The 15,005-nt window shown below is 44.4% G+C and overlaps 1 long non-coding RNA gene across 4 annotated transcripts in view; it reads left to right on the top strand.

The window, feature by feature from the left end:
• The window catches only part of LOC138853667 (uncharacterized), a 60,419-nt gene extending 48,055 nt beyond the window's left edge, over positions 1–12,364 (top strand). For 2 of the 4 annotated variants that reach the window (XR_011392836.1, XR_011392834.1), the window contains exons 3-4: positions 11,383–11,569; positions 11,702–12,364. This is a non-coding gene — a long non-coding RNA (uncharacterized lncRNA). The remainder of the gene's footprint in view (positions 1–11,382; positions 11,570–11,701) is intronic. The other 2 variants (XR_011392835.1, XR_011392837.1) reach the window with 1 other exon arrangement.
• The last annotated feature ends 2,641 nt before the right edge of the window (positions 12,365–15,005 follow it).

The raw sequence follows: 15,005 nt of genomic DNA, 5'->3' as shown, positions 1-15,005 counted from the left end.
GTACAGGGATAAGCTGTGTTAGTACACAGGTACAAGGAGAAGCTGTATTAGTACTTAGGTACAAGGAGAAGTTGTGTTAGTACACAGGTACAGGGAGAAGCTGAGTTAGTACACAGGTACAGGGAGAAGCTGTTAGTACACAGGTACAGGGAGAAGCTGTGTTAGTACACAGGTACAGGGAGAAGCTGTATTAGTACAGTTACAGGGGGAAGCTGTTAGTACACAGGTACAGGGAGAAGCTGTTAGTACACAGGTACAGGGAGAAGCTGTTAGTACATAGGTACAGGGAGAAGCTGTTAGTACACAGGTACAGGGAAAAGCTGTGTTAGTACACAGGTACAAGGAGGAGCTGTTAGTACACAGGTACAAGGAGAAGCTGTTAGTACACAGGTACAGGGAGAAGCTGTGTTAATACACACGTACAAGGAGGAGCTGTTAGTACACAGGTACAAGGAGGAGCTGTTAGTACACAGGTACAGGGAGAAGCTGTCTTAGTACACAGGTACAAGGAGAAGCTGTTAGTACACAGGTACAGGGAGAAGCTGTGTTAGTACACAGGTACAAGGAGGAGCTGTTAGTACACAGGTACAGGGAGAAGCTGTGTTAGTACACAGTTACAGGGAGAAGCTGTTAGTACACAGGTACAGGGAGAAGCTGTTAGTACACAGGTACAGGGAGAAGCTGTTAGTACACAGGTACAGGGAAAAGCTGTGTTAGTACACAGGTACAGGGAAAAGCTGTGTTAATACACAGGTACAAGGAGGAGCTGTTAGTACACAGGTACAAGGAGAAGCTGTTAGTACACAGGTACAGGGAGAAGCTGTGTTAGTTCACAGGTACAAGGAGGAGCTGTTAGTACACAGGTACAAGGAGGAGCTGTTAGTACACAGGTACAGGGAGAAGCTGTTAGTACACAGGTACAGGGAGAAGCTGTTAGTACACAGGTACAGGGAGAAGCTGTGTTAGTACACAGGTACAAGGAGAAGCTGTGTTAGTACTTAGGTACAAGGAGAAGTTGTGTTAGTACTTAGGTACAAGGAGAAGCTGTGTTAGTACACAGGTACAGGGAGAAGCTGAGTTAGTACACAGGTACAGGGAGAAGCTGTTAGTACACAGGTACAGGGAGAAGCTGTGTTAGTACACAGGTACAGGGAGAAGCTGTGTTAGTACAGTTACAGGGAGAAGCTGTTAGTACACAGGTACAGGGAGAAGCTGTTAGTACACAGGTACAGGGAGAAGCTGTTGGTACACAGGTACAGGGAAAAGCTGTGTTAGTACACAGGTACAAGGAGGAGCTGTTAGTACACAGGTACAAGGAGAAGCTGTTAGTACACAGGTACAGGGAGAAGCTGTGTTAGTACACAGGTACAAGGAGGAGCTGTTAGTACACAGGTACAAGGAGGAGCTGTTAGTACACAGGTACAGGGAGAAGCTGTGTTAGTACACAGGTACAGGGAGAAGCTGTTAGTACACAGGTACAGGGAGAAGCTGTGTTAGTACACAGGTACAAGGAGGAGCTGTTAGTACACAGGTACAAGGAGGAGCTGTTAGTACACAGGTACAGGGAGAAGCTGTCTTAGTACACAGGTACAAGGAGGAGCTGTTAGTACACAGGTACAGGGGGAAGCTGTGTAAGTACACAGGTACAGGGAGAAGCTGTGTTAGTACACAGGTACAGAGAGAAGCTGTGTTAGTACACAGGTACAAGGAGGAGCTGTTAGTACACAGGTACAAGGAGAAGCTGTTAGTACACAGGTACAAGGAGGAGCTGTTAGTACACAGGTACAAGGAGAAGCTGTGTTAGTACACAGGTACAGAGAGAAGCTGTGTTAGTACACAGGTACAGAGAGAAGCTGTGTTAGTACACAGGTACAAGGAGGAGCTGTTAGTACACAGGTACAAGGAGAAGCTGTTAGTACACAGGTACAGGGAGAAGCTGTGTTAGTACACAGGTACAAGGAGGAGCTGTTAGTACACAGGTACAAGGAGGAGCTGTTAGTACACAGGTACAGGGGGAAGCTGTGTTAGTACAGTTACAGGGAGAAGCTGTTAGTATACAGGTACAGGGAGAAGCTGTTAGTACACAGGTACAGGGAGAAGCTGTTAGTACACAGGTACAGGGAAAAGCTGTGTTAGTACACAGGTACAAGGAGGAGCTGTTAGTACACAGGTACAAGGAGAAGCTGTTAGTACACAGGTACAGGGAGAAGCTGTGTTAGTACACAGGTACAAGGAGGAGCTGTTAGTACACAGGTACAAGGAGGAGCTGTTAGTACACAGGTACAGGGAGAAGCTGTGTTAGTACACAGGTACAGGGAGAAGCTGTGTTAGTACACAGGTACAGGGAGAAGCTGTTAGTACACAGGTACAGGGAGAAGCTGTGTTAGTACACAGGTACAAGGAGGAGCTGTTAGTACACAGGTACAAGGAGGAGCTGTTAGTACACAGGTACAGGGAGAAGCTGTCTTAGTACACAGGTACAAGGAGGAGCTGTTAGTACACAGGTACAGGGGGAAGCTGTGTAAGTACACAGGTACAGGGAGAAGCTGTGTTAGTACACAGGTACAGAGAGAAGCTGTGTTAGTACACAGGTACAAGGAGGAGCTGTTAGTACACAGGTACAAGGAGAAGCTGTTAGTACACAGGTACAAGGAGGAGCTGTTAGTACACAGGTACAAGAAGCTGTGTTAGTACACAGGTACAGAGAGAAGCTGTGTTAGTACACAGGTACAAGGAGGAGCTTTTAGTACACAGGTACAAGGAGAAGCTGTTAGTACACAGGTACAGGGAGAAGCTGTGTTAGTACACAGGTACAAGGAGGAGCTGTTAGTACACAGGTACAAGGAGGAGCTGTTAGTACACAGGTACAGGGAGAAGCTGTCTTAGTACACAGGTACAAGGAGGAGCTGTTAGTACACAGGTACAGGGGGAAGCTGTGTAAGTACACAGGTACAGGGAGAAGCTGTGTTAGTACACAGGTACAGAGAGAAGCTGTGTTAGTACACAGGTACAAGGAGGAGCTGTTAGTACACAGGTACAAGGAGAAGCTGTTAGTACACAGGTACAAGGAGGAGCTGTTAGTACACAGGTACAAGGAGAAGCTTTGTTAGTACACAGGTATAGAGAGAAGCTGTGTTAGTACACAGGTAAAGGAGGAGCTGTTAGTACACAGGTACAAGGAGAAGCTGTTAGTACACAGGTACAAGGAGGAGCTGTTAGTACACAAGTACAAGGAGAAGCTGTGTTAGTACACAGGCACAAGGAGGAGCTGTTAGTACACAGGTACAGGGAGAAGCTGTCTTAGTACACAGGTACAAGGAGGAGCTGTTAGTACACAGGTACAGGGAGGAGCTGTTGGTGATTCTCTGTAAACATGTGTTACGTGACTCCTAGTGACGTGTATCACGTTCTGGGCAGGAGAGAGAGGAGGGGAGGGGGAGAGGAAAGGAGAGGAGGGGAAGAGGAAAGGGGAGGATGGGAGAGGCAGAGAGGAGGGGAGGGGGAAAGTTGAGGAGAGGGGGAAGGGGAGATACACTGTACATTGCTTACATTCCTATTAGCAAAGAGTCAGAGTAAGTCAAACTTTATTTTCCTCCCTCGCTGTCTTCCCCATCCTTCCTTACTTTCGTTGCTTCCCTGTCTCCATCTCTATCCTTCTTTACCTCTGCTTCCTTCTCTCCTTTCTTCCCTCCCTTCCTTCCCTCTCCTTTCTTACTTATCCTTCCTTATCTTTCCTTCCTTCCTTCCCTATCATTCCTTACCTATCCTTCCTTCCCTATCCTTCCTTACCTGCCCTTCCTTCCTATCCTTCCTTCGCTATCCTTCCTTACCTCTCCTTCCCTATCCTTCCTTACCTGTCCTTCCTTCCTATCCTTCTTTCCCTACCCTTCCTTACCTGTCCTTCCTTATCCTTCCTTACCATTCCTTCCCTCCCTCTCCCTCCTTCCTTACCTCAAATTCCCATTCCTTCACGCTCCTTGTATTTGTTTCGCAACTTTCTACGTCCCAGACTCTTTTCCTCCTCTCATCTTTATCTTCTTCATTCTCCCACTTCCCTCTTCCTCCTCTTCTCTTCATTTAAATTCTCCTGCCTTCTTTTGGGAGAATTGTGTTCAGTGACTGATAAGAGGAAGTTTGTGTATGCACTCACCTAGTTGTGGTTGCAAGGGTCGATTCACAGCTCCTGACCCCGCCTCTTCGCTGGCCGCTGCTAGGTCACTCTTCTTGCTTCATGAGCTTTATCATACCTCTTCTTAAAGCTATATATGGATCCTGCCTCCACTACATCACTTCCCAGACTATTCCACTTCCAGACAACTCTGTGGCTGAAGAAATACTTCCTAACATCCTTGTGATTCATCTGAGTCTTCAACTTTCAACTGTGACCCCTTGTTGCTGTGTCCCATCTCTGGAACATCCTGTCTCTGTCCACCTTGTCGATTCCTCTCAGTATTTTATATGCCGTTATCATATCCCCCCTATCTCTCCTGTCCTCCAGTGTCGTCAGGTCGATTTCCCTTAACATCTCCTCGTAGGACATACCCCTTAGCTCTGGCACTAATCCCCTCAAGGAAGGTTCCTTGATGTTGGTGAGGAGCTCTTGATTTAGGGAATTGGATCTGTGCTCCAGTTACCCGAATTAAGCCTGAATGCCTTCCACATTCCCCCCCAGGCGCTGTATAATCCTCCGGGTTTAGCGCTTCCCCCTTGATTATAATAATAATCTGGCACTAATCTTGTTGCAAACTTTTACACTTTCTCTAGTTTCCTGACGTGCTTGGCTAGGTGTAGGTTCCAAAGTGATGCTGCATACTCCTATATGAGCCTAACGTACACGGTGTACAGGGTCCTGAACGATTCCTTATTAAGATGTCGGAATACTGTTCTTAGTTTGCTAGGCGCCCATATGCTGCAGCAGTTATTTGGTTGATGTGCGCTTCAGGAGATATGCCCGGTGTGTACTCACCTAGTTGTACTCACCTAGTTGAGGTTGCGGGGGTCGAGTCCGAGCTCCTGGCCCCGCCTCTTCACTGATCGCTACTAGGTCACTCTCCCTGAGCCGTGAGCTTATCATACCTCTGCTTAAAGCTATGTATGGATCCTGCCTCCACTACATCGCTTCCCAAACTATTCCACTTACTGACTACTCTGTGGCTGAAGAAATACTTCCTAACATCCCTGTGATTCATCTGTGTCTTCAGCTTCCTACTGTGTCCCCTTGTTATTGTGTCCAATCTCTGGAACATCCTGTCTTTGTCCACCTTGTCAATTCCTCTCAGTATTTTGTATGTCGTTATCATGTCCCCCCTATCTCTCGTGTCGTCAGGTTGATTTCCCTTAACCTCTCCTCGTAGGATATACCTCTTAGCTCTGGGACTAGTCTTGTTGCAAAGCTTTGCACTTTCTCTAGTTTCTTCACGTGCTTGGCTAGGTGTGGGTTCCAAACTGGTGCCGCATACTCCAATATGGGCCTAACGTACACGGTGTACAGGGTCCTGAATGATTCCTTATTAAGATGTCGGAATGCTGTTCTGAGGTTTGCCAGGCGCCCATATGCTGCAGCAGTTATTTGGTTGATGTGCGCTTCAGGAGATGTGCCTGGTGTTATACTCACCCCAAGATCTTTTTCCTTGAGTGAGGTTTGTAGTCTCTGGCCCCCTAGAATGTACTCCGTCTGCGGTCTTCTTTGCCCTTCCCCAATCTTCATGACTTTGCACTTGGTGGGATTGAACTCCAGGAGCCAATTGCTGGACCAGGTATGCAGCCTGTCCAGATCCCTTTGTAGTTCTGCCTGGTCTTCGATCGAGTGAATTCTTCTCATCAACTTCACGTCATCTGCAAACAGGGACACCTCAGAGTCTATTCCTTCCGTCATGTCGTTCACAAATACCAGAAACAGCACTGGTCCTAGGACTGACCCCTGCGGGACCCCGCTGGTCACAGGTGCCCACTCTGACACCTCGCCACCTAATTGTGTGTGTGTGTGTGTGTGTGTGTGTGTGTGTGTGTACTCACCTAGTTGTACTCACCTAGTTGAGGTTGCGGGGGTCGAGTCCGAGCTCCTGGCCCCGCCTCTTCACTGATCGCTACTAGGTCACTCTCCCTGAGCCGTGAGCTTTATCGTACCTCTGCTTAAAGCTATGTATGGATCCTGCCTCCACTACATCGCTTCCCAAACTATTCCACTTACTGACTACTCTGTGGCTGAAGAAATACTTCCTAACATCCCTGTGATTCATCTGTGTCTTTAGCTTCCAACTGTGTCCCCTTGTTACTGTGTCCAATCTCTGGAACATCCTGTTTTTGTCCACCTTGTCAATTCCTCTCAGTATTTTGTATGTCGTTATCATGTCCCCCCTATCTCTCCTGTCCTCCAGTGTCGTCAGGTTGATTTCCCTTAACCTCTCCTCGTAGGACATACCTCTTAGCTCTGGGACTAGTCTTGTTGCAAACCTTTGCACTTTCTCTAGTTTCTTTACGTGCTTGGCTAGGTGTGGGTTCCAAACTGGTGCCGCATACTCCAATATGGGCCTAACGTATACGGTGTACAGGGTCCTGAACGATTCCTTATTAAGATGTCGGAATGCTGTTCTGAGGTTTGCTAGGCGCCCATATGCTGCAGCAGTTATTTGGTTGATGTGCGCTTCAGGAGATGTGCCTGGTGTTATACTCACCCCAAGATCTTTTTCCTTGAGTGAGGTTTGTAGTCTCTGACCCCCTAGACTGTACTCCGTCTGCGGCCTTCTTTGCCCTTCCCCAATCTTCATGACTTTGCACTTGGTGGGATTGAACTCCAGGAGCCAATTGCTGGACCAGTTCTGCAGCCTGTCCAGATCCCTTTGTAGTTCTGCCTGGTCTTCGATCGAGTGTATTCTTCTCATCAACTTCACGTCATCTGCAAACAGGGACACCTCAGAGTCTATTCCTTCCGTCATGTCGTTCACAAATACCAGAAACAGCACTGGTCCTAGGACTGACCCCTGCGGGACCCCGCTGGTCACAGGTGCCCACTCTGACACCTCGCCACGTACCATGACTCGCTGCTGTCTTCCTGACAAGTATTCCCTGATCCATTGTAGTGCCTTCCCTGTTATCCCTGCTTGGTCCTCCAGTTTTTGCACCAATCTCTTGTGTGGAACTGTGTCAAACGCCTTCTTGCAGTCCAAGAAAATGCAATCCACCCACCCCTCTCTCTCTTGTCTTACTGCTGTCACCATGTCATAGAACTCCAGTAGGTTTGTGACACAGGATTTCCCGTCCCTGAAACCATGCTGGCTGCTGTTGATGAGATCATTCCTTTCTAGGTGTTCCACCACTCTTCTCCTGATAATCTTCTCCATGATTTTGCATACTATACATGTCAGTGACACTGGTCTGTAGTTTAATGCTTCATGTCTGTCTCCTTTTTTAAAGATTGGGACTACATTTGCTGTCTTCCATGCCTCAGGCAATCTCCCTGTTTCGATAGATGTATTGAATATTGTTGTTAGGGGTACACATAGCGCCTCTGCTCCCTCTCTCAATACCCATGGGGAGATGTTATCTGGCCCCATTGCCTTTGAGGTATCTAGCTCACTCAGAAGCCTCTTCACTTCTTCCTCGGTTGTGTGCACTGTGTCCAGCACTTGGTGGTGTGCCCCACCTCTCCGTCTTTCTGGAGTCCCTTCTGTGTGTGTGTGTGTGTGTGTGTGTGTGTGTATGTGTTGGTGGTGGCGGCATTGGTGTAGGAATGGTAGTGGTGGTAGTGGATGAATAGTAGTGGTAGTGATGGTGGTGGTGAGATAGTGGTGGTGGAGGGATGGTGGTAGTGGAGGGAAGGTGGTGGTGGAGGGATAGTGGTGGTTGAGGGATGGTGGTGGTTGAGGGATGGTGGTAGTTGTGGTGGGGGGTGGTAGTGGTGATGAAGGGATGGTGGTAGTGGAGGGATAGTGGTGGAGGGATGGTGGTAGCGGACGGATAGTGGTTGTGGAAGGATGGTGGTGGTGGAGGGATGGTGGTGTAGTGGTGTCACTGTGAGGGAGGGTTGATGCTGGCCAGACGCAACCAAATAACATTATCACCACTACGACTCCAGCTCCTCCCTTATACACTTTTCCCTTCCCCCCCCCCTCTTTCTCTCTCTCTGAGACACATACACACACACTCACACAGTGAAGAGGCGGGGCCAGGAACTGACTCTCGACCCCTGCAACCACAACTAGGTGAGTACACACACACACACACACACACACACACACACACAGTAGATGGGTAGAGAAAAAAGCGTCTTACTAAGGACCAATAATATAATACTTTCAGACTTACCAGAGTGTTGTGAACATTGAGTGAACAAACAGTTATCATTGTTGTAGTGTCAACATTATGAGTGAACAAACACTGTTATCATTGTAATGTCAACATTATGATTGAACAAACTGTTATCATTATAGTGTCAACATTATGAGTGAACAAACTGTTATCATTGTAGTGTCAACATTATGAGTGAACAAACTTATCATTGTAGTGTCAACATTATGAGTGAACAAACTGTTATCATTGTAATGTCAACATTATGATTGAACAAACTGTTATCATTGTAATGTCAACATTATGATTGAACAAACTGTTATCATTATAGTGTCAACATTATGAGTGAACAAACTGTTATCATTGTAGTGTCAACATTATGAGTGAACAAACACTGTTATCATTGTAGTGTCAACATTATGAGTGAACAAACTGTTATCATTGTAATGTCAACATTGTGATTGAACAAACTGTTATCATTGTAGTGTCAACATTATGAGTGAACAAACACTGTTATCATTGTAGTGTCAACGTTATGAGTGAACAAACACTGTTATCATTGTAGTGTCAACATTATGAGTGAACAAACACTGTTATCATTGTAGTGTCAACATTATGAGTGAACAAACTGTTATCATTGTAGTGTCAACATTATGCAGGGTTGTGGCTAGTAAATCCCTGGATAACTCTCGACTTAACCGCTGTAGTTATTAGTTTCCAAGCTTCGAGCTGACCACCTGGCACCTTAACTCCAAAGTTATTACTGATTTTGGTTTTGGTACGAACACTTACAGTAATTTAGTTCTTTATCTTTTATTAAAGTTTTTTAAAGCGTGGTCAAAAATGCAGTATTTTAAAGAGTAGTGTGTTGTTAGTGTTAGTGTGTATATTAGTACTTTCTTGTTAGTGTTAGTGTGTATATTAGTACTTTCTTGTTAGTGTTAGTGTGTATATTAGTACTTTCTTGTTAGTGTTAGTGTGTATATTAGTACTGTGTTGTTAGTGTTAGTGTGTATATTAGTACTGTGTTGTTAGTGTGTGTATTAGTACTGTGTTGTTAGTGTTAGTGTGTATATTAATATTGTGTTGTTAGTGTTAGTGTGTTTACCTGGAGTTTACCTGGAGAGAGTTTCGGGGGTCAACGCCCCCGCGGCCCGGTCTGTGACCAGGCCTCCTGTGTATATTAGTACTGTGTTGTTAGTGTTAGTGTGTATATTAGTACTGTGTTGTTAGTGTTAGTGTGTATATTAATATTGTGTTGTTAGTGTTAGTGTGTATATTAGTACTGTGTTGTTAGTGTTAGTGTGTATATTAATATTGTGTTGTTAGTGTTAGTGTGTATATTAGTACTGTGTTGTTAGTGTTAGTGTGTATATTAGTACTGTGTTGTTAGTGTTAGTGTGTATATTAGTACTGTGTTGTTAGTGTTAGTGTGTATATTAGTACTGTGTTGTTAGTGTTAGTGTGTATATTAATATTGTGTTGTTAGTGTTAGTGTGTATATTAATATTGTGTTGTTAGTGTTAGTGTGTATATTAATATTGTGTTGTTAGTGTTAGTGTGTATATTAATATTGTGTTGTTAGTGTTAGTGTGTATATTAATATTTTGTTAGTGTTAGTGTGTATATTAATATTGTGTTGTTAGTGTTAGTGTGTATATTAGTATTGTGTTGTTAGTGTTAGTGTGTATATTAATATTGTGTTGTTAGTGTTAGTGTGTATATTAATATTGTGCGGAATGTTTAAATATCAAGTCAATAATTAAGGTATTGTAGATGAGTGGAAGGAATGTTAGAAACAAAACACACTGGCAAACTGCAGCTCTGATGATTTTTTTTTTTTTTTGATTAAATAGGTTTGTGCACAAATATGTCTACTTTCTGTACTAAAGGACTGAAGACAATGTATTCAACAGAGCAATCAAAAAATTAACTTGCACCTCTCTTGACCTTGAATGATGATGAAGGTGATCTTTGAGAGGTCGCTGGCTCATTGATTTCACTGAGTATCTTTATTATATTTGCGTCCTTCTCAAGGCGCTGATTATCCCAGTAGCAAATTCATTAATTTTTTCAAGTGTTCTCCAAGTCTTTATGAGCCGATGTTTTCCATGCAATGTCTGCGTGTCTCTATATTTTCCATGTCATCTTCTGTTTGTTCAAACTGCTTGCAGTCTGAAGCTCTATATTTGTCTATACTTGTCATCATGAACTGTGTTGATACCTTCACTGTCAACAAACATTCTGCCTAACTATTGCCTTCTGAATGGAGTATTTGTGCTTTATTGATATAACAAATCTCGACATCAATACTTTCACTCTGGATTTCATCATATTTTTGTGAAGCATTACACAGATAACTCGCACATGGGAGACCGAAACTTATGGCGACTTTTGGTCAGACTTGGACCATTAACAAGTATGACTAATGGTCCAAGTCGGACAGAAACGCCGTCATACGTTTCACTTCCTACAGTACTGGCATTATTATTTTAAATTTATAATAAATTCTATATTTTTATACTGAAAGGTCAATTAAACCAATTTCAGTAACTGCTAGTGGATTTATTTTGATACACCAGTACAGGTCAACCTTTTACACTGATTAATATTTGGTTTGACCAGCCTAGCATCCATAAGTGCTTTAACACGTGTGGGCATCATTCCAGCCATCAAGGTTCGGCATAATTCTTTGCCGTCCTGATTTGGTGCACAAAGCTTGTTTTCTGTTTCTTATTGACTGTGATAATTCCATTAGTTTGTATTTTATGTTTGTACTTGCTACTAAAAGTGACTTTTGTTTTTTCTTGGTTTAATGGTTAGAAAGAAAGTCAGCAGAAATGGGTAAAAGTAGTAGTTTGAGACCTGGCAAAGAGGGACAGACAATCGTTTTATTGAGTAATGTTACATTGAAACAGAAATAGCAGTAAAACTTGGTGTTTCAACTCAAACGGTCAGTAAAATTAAGAAATTGAATTATGATCAAGATTTAAACTCGAAAAGGGTGGGAAGATATGGTAGAAAACTGAAAACAATACCGAGATTAGACAGAAAAATAATACGAATGGCTCTTAACAACACTAGAGCATCTTGCAGGAAGAATTGCTCTGACCCAGCAGCAGCAGGTGTTAGTCTTGCCTGAAGGACAGTTTATGAGAGGCTTTTGGAAAGTGGATTGAAAGTATATCGTCCCAGAAAGAAGCTGCGACTTAAACCCATGATACGGAAACTTTTAGTCTGGGGTAAGAATAACATTGAATGGACTTCTGAACAATGACAGCAGGTAAGAATTACATTTAGCTATTCAGTTCATTTGTTGTTCTTAAAAGAATATTAATTATTAGTAAAATGAGAATTTTATTTGAAAAAAATAAGATTACCATTCAGCTTCTGTTGTCTTTTCAATTTTTTTCAGGTGGTGTTAAGATTGCCACTCAACTTCACTGGTTGTTCCACCACTTCTGGTATCTTTTCTACTGCTGCAGGTGGTGGTCTCTGATGAATCAACTATTGTAGTGTTTGATGACAGTTTTCTGACTAAGAGGGAGCTCAGGTGAGAAATTTATGCCTGAATGTCTGAAGAAGACTCAAATTTCCTCAGAAAATCATTGTGTGGAGATCCATTTCCGTTCATGGAACAAATAGTTTGCACATTGTTGAGGGTACCATGAACCAGGTATATAGAAGTACTACAGCGCCAGTCACTGCCTCAAGTAAGGGATCGGTATGGTGATGGACGTTGAATATTCTAACAAGACTCAATCCCATGTTACAAGGCAAAATCAGTCAAGACGTGGTGTGCACAAAATGGCGTTGAGCTTCTCCCAACGGCTAGAAATTTCCGCTACATGAACCCTGTTGAGAGTTTATGGTCTGTATTAAAGGATAAAATACATAAAGTTTCCATTACACCTTATTAAGGTTTGGTTTCATTCTACCAGAATCAAGGAATTATGCTAAACTTTGATCATTGTTATGTCCACACGTGTTAAAGTACTTATGGATGTGGAAAAAGACATTTATGTACAGTTCAGGACATTTATTAAAGGAAACGTTTCGCCACGAGTGGCTTCTTCAGTCCTAATACAGAGAAAACTAAGAAAACATTTATATATATAGTGGCAGGAGTCAGGTGAGGTGACGCGTGGGTAGAGGTGGTAGTAGTAGTAGTAGTAATGGAACTAAGGCGGTGAGGCAAGAGAGGGACCTGCTGGCATCCTGGGAACTGGTGTTCCTTGATGCCAGCAGGTCCCTCTCTTGCCTCACCTCCTTAGTTCCATTACTACTACTACTACTGCTACTACTACCACTACCACCACCTCTACCCACGCGTCACCTCACCTGACTCCTGCCACTATATATATAAATGTTTTCTTAGTTTTCTCTGTATTAGGACTGAAGAAGCCACTCGTGGCGAAACGTTTCCTTTAATAAATGTCCTGAACTGTACATAAGTGTCTTTTTCCACATCTTGTCGGTATCACCATACCATTTCCCCCCTACTTATGGATGCTAGGACTGGTCATACCAAATATTAATCAACGTAAAACAGTATCAAAATAAACCCATTAGCATTATTGAAATTGGTTTAATTGACCTTTTAGTAGAAAATTATTGACTTTTAAAAAATATATAATGATGATAATGCTTGTACTGTATAACAGGCAGACGTATACATGTGCACGTGTATACATCCGTACATACGTACACATGTACATAAGCAAGAGCATACGTAGGTACATGCATCCATTGGAAATACTGTATTTCCATAGGAAATACTGTATAGACTAATAAAGGAGATGAGTGAACATAGACTGTTAACATTGTTGAGGGAGACTTTAACAAAGATGAACATTAAGAAACTTTTATCCACCATTAGTCGATAAGAAATAAAGACTAGCTCTTTTTAATTTGCTCTTTGTGAGACAGAACCCAGAAGGAAGTGAATCTGGGAAGTTCCCACTGAGAAGAAACATGATACTGAATATTTTTAAGAATACTACTGCGATGCGGCAATGTTAGGCTGGTTCACCTGGTGTTGGTGGTGATTGTGGTGGTAGTGGTGGTGATAGGTAGTGATGGTGATGATTGGTTGTGTTAGTGATAGTGATAATTGTGGTGGTGGTGTAATGGAAGTGGTGAGTGTGGTGGTGATGATGATTATAATGGTAGTGATGATGATGATTGGTAGTTGTGGTGGTGGTGGTGTGGATTCAAAGTAACCATAATCACTCCCTGACAAACACCATGCGGCACACAACAGCCACTACGCACGTTATTACAGGTAATATACCACACACACTGTACTTTCCTTTCTTTAAGTCCAGCAGAAAAACTATAATGTTAGGCGGCGGCGCCTTGCCTCTGATGGAGGCGGCCAGGCTGCCAAATTATCCTCACCCCTCTGATTGGCTTTGCCAACCAGGTAAACACACAGCTAGGGCCCTGATAGGCTGCAGTGGGCAGGTAAACACAAATCGCGATCCTTGATTGGTCCAGCTGCCAGGTAAACACAGATTAAAAGTCCTGACTGGCTAGGACCAGGCGGTGGCCCCGCCCCAAGGAGGTGTGGCCCGCCAGGTGGGCTGGCTAATGTTTTGGGAAATTAGGGGGTAGGGGATAAGGCTGGGGGAGATAAGGAAGAAGGAGGAGATGAGAGTAACGGGGATGAAGGAATGAGGGTGTAGAGGATTAGGTGTGGGGAGATGAGGGTGTGGAAGAGATGAGGGTGTGGGGAAGATGAGGGGGGGTCGAGAAGATAAGGGACTGGGGGAGATGAGGTGGGAATAGTGTGTTTGAGGGGTGAGGGGGGAAAAGGGCCAAGATAATGAGTGCAGTTATGGCCCAAGTTACGACTCACTTGAAAATTAGTTACAAAAATAAAAAGAAGTGAGAGACAGCAAGAAATGTGTTTGTTTTGTCGGCATGTGTTTGTTGTTGTTAATGTGTCTGTTTGTGTTCCTGTTTATGAATGTCTAATGCCGAGGAAGGTAGGGGGAGAGGTTGAAGAGTGTTGGGAGGGGTTGAAGAGTGTTGGGAGGGGTTGGAGAGTGTTGGGAGGGGTTGGAAAGTGTTGGGAGGGGTTGAAGAGTGCTGGGAGGGGTTGGAGAGTGTTGGGAGGGGTTGGAAAGTGTTGGGAGGGGTTGAAGAGTGCTGGGAGGGGTTGGAGAGTGTTGGGAGGGGTTGAAGAGTGTTGGGAGGGGTTGGAGAGTGTTGGGAGGGGTTGAAGAGTGTTGGGAGGGGTTGGAGAGTGTTGGGAGGGGTTGAGAGTGTTGGGAGGGGTTGGAGAGTGTTGGGAGGGGTTGAAGAGTGTTGGGAGGGGTTGGAGAATGCTGGGAGGGGTTGAAGAGTGTTGGAGGGATTGAAGAGTGCTGGGAGGGGTTGAAGAGTGTTGGGAGGGGTTGGAGAGTGCTGGGAGGGGTTGGAGAGGGGTTGAAGAGTGTTGGGAGGGGTTGAAGAGTGCTGGGAGGGGTTGAAGAGTGCTGGGAGGGGTTGAAGAGTGTTGGGAGGGGTTAAGTGTTGGGAGGGGTTGAAGAGTGTTGGGAGGGGTTGAAGAGTGTTGGGAGGGGTTGAAGAGTGCTGGGAGGGGTTGGAGAGTGCTGGGAGGGGTTGAAGAGTGTTGGGAGGGGTTGGAGAGAGCTGGGAGGGGTTGAAGAGTGTTGGGAGGGGTTGAAGAGTGTTGGGAGGGGTTGAAGAGTGCTGGGAGGGGTTGAAGAGTG

The sequence above is a fragment of the Cherax quadricarinatus genome, chromosome 37, assembly GCF_038502225.1.
Source record: "Cherax quadricarinatus isolate ZL_2023a chromosome 37, ASM3850222v1, whole genome shotgun sequence".
In the NCBI taxonomy this organism is placed as follows: domain Eukaryota; kingdom Metazoa; phylum Arthropoda; class Malacostraca; order Decapoda; family Parastacidae; genus Cherax; species Cherax quadricarinatus.
Note: the sequence above shows the minus strand (reverse complement) of the source record. Positions and strands in the feature narration are given on the sequence as shown.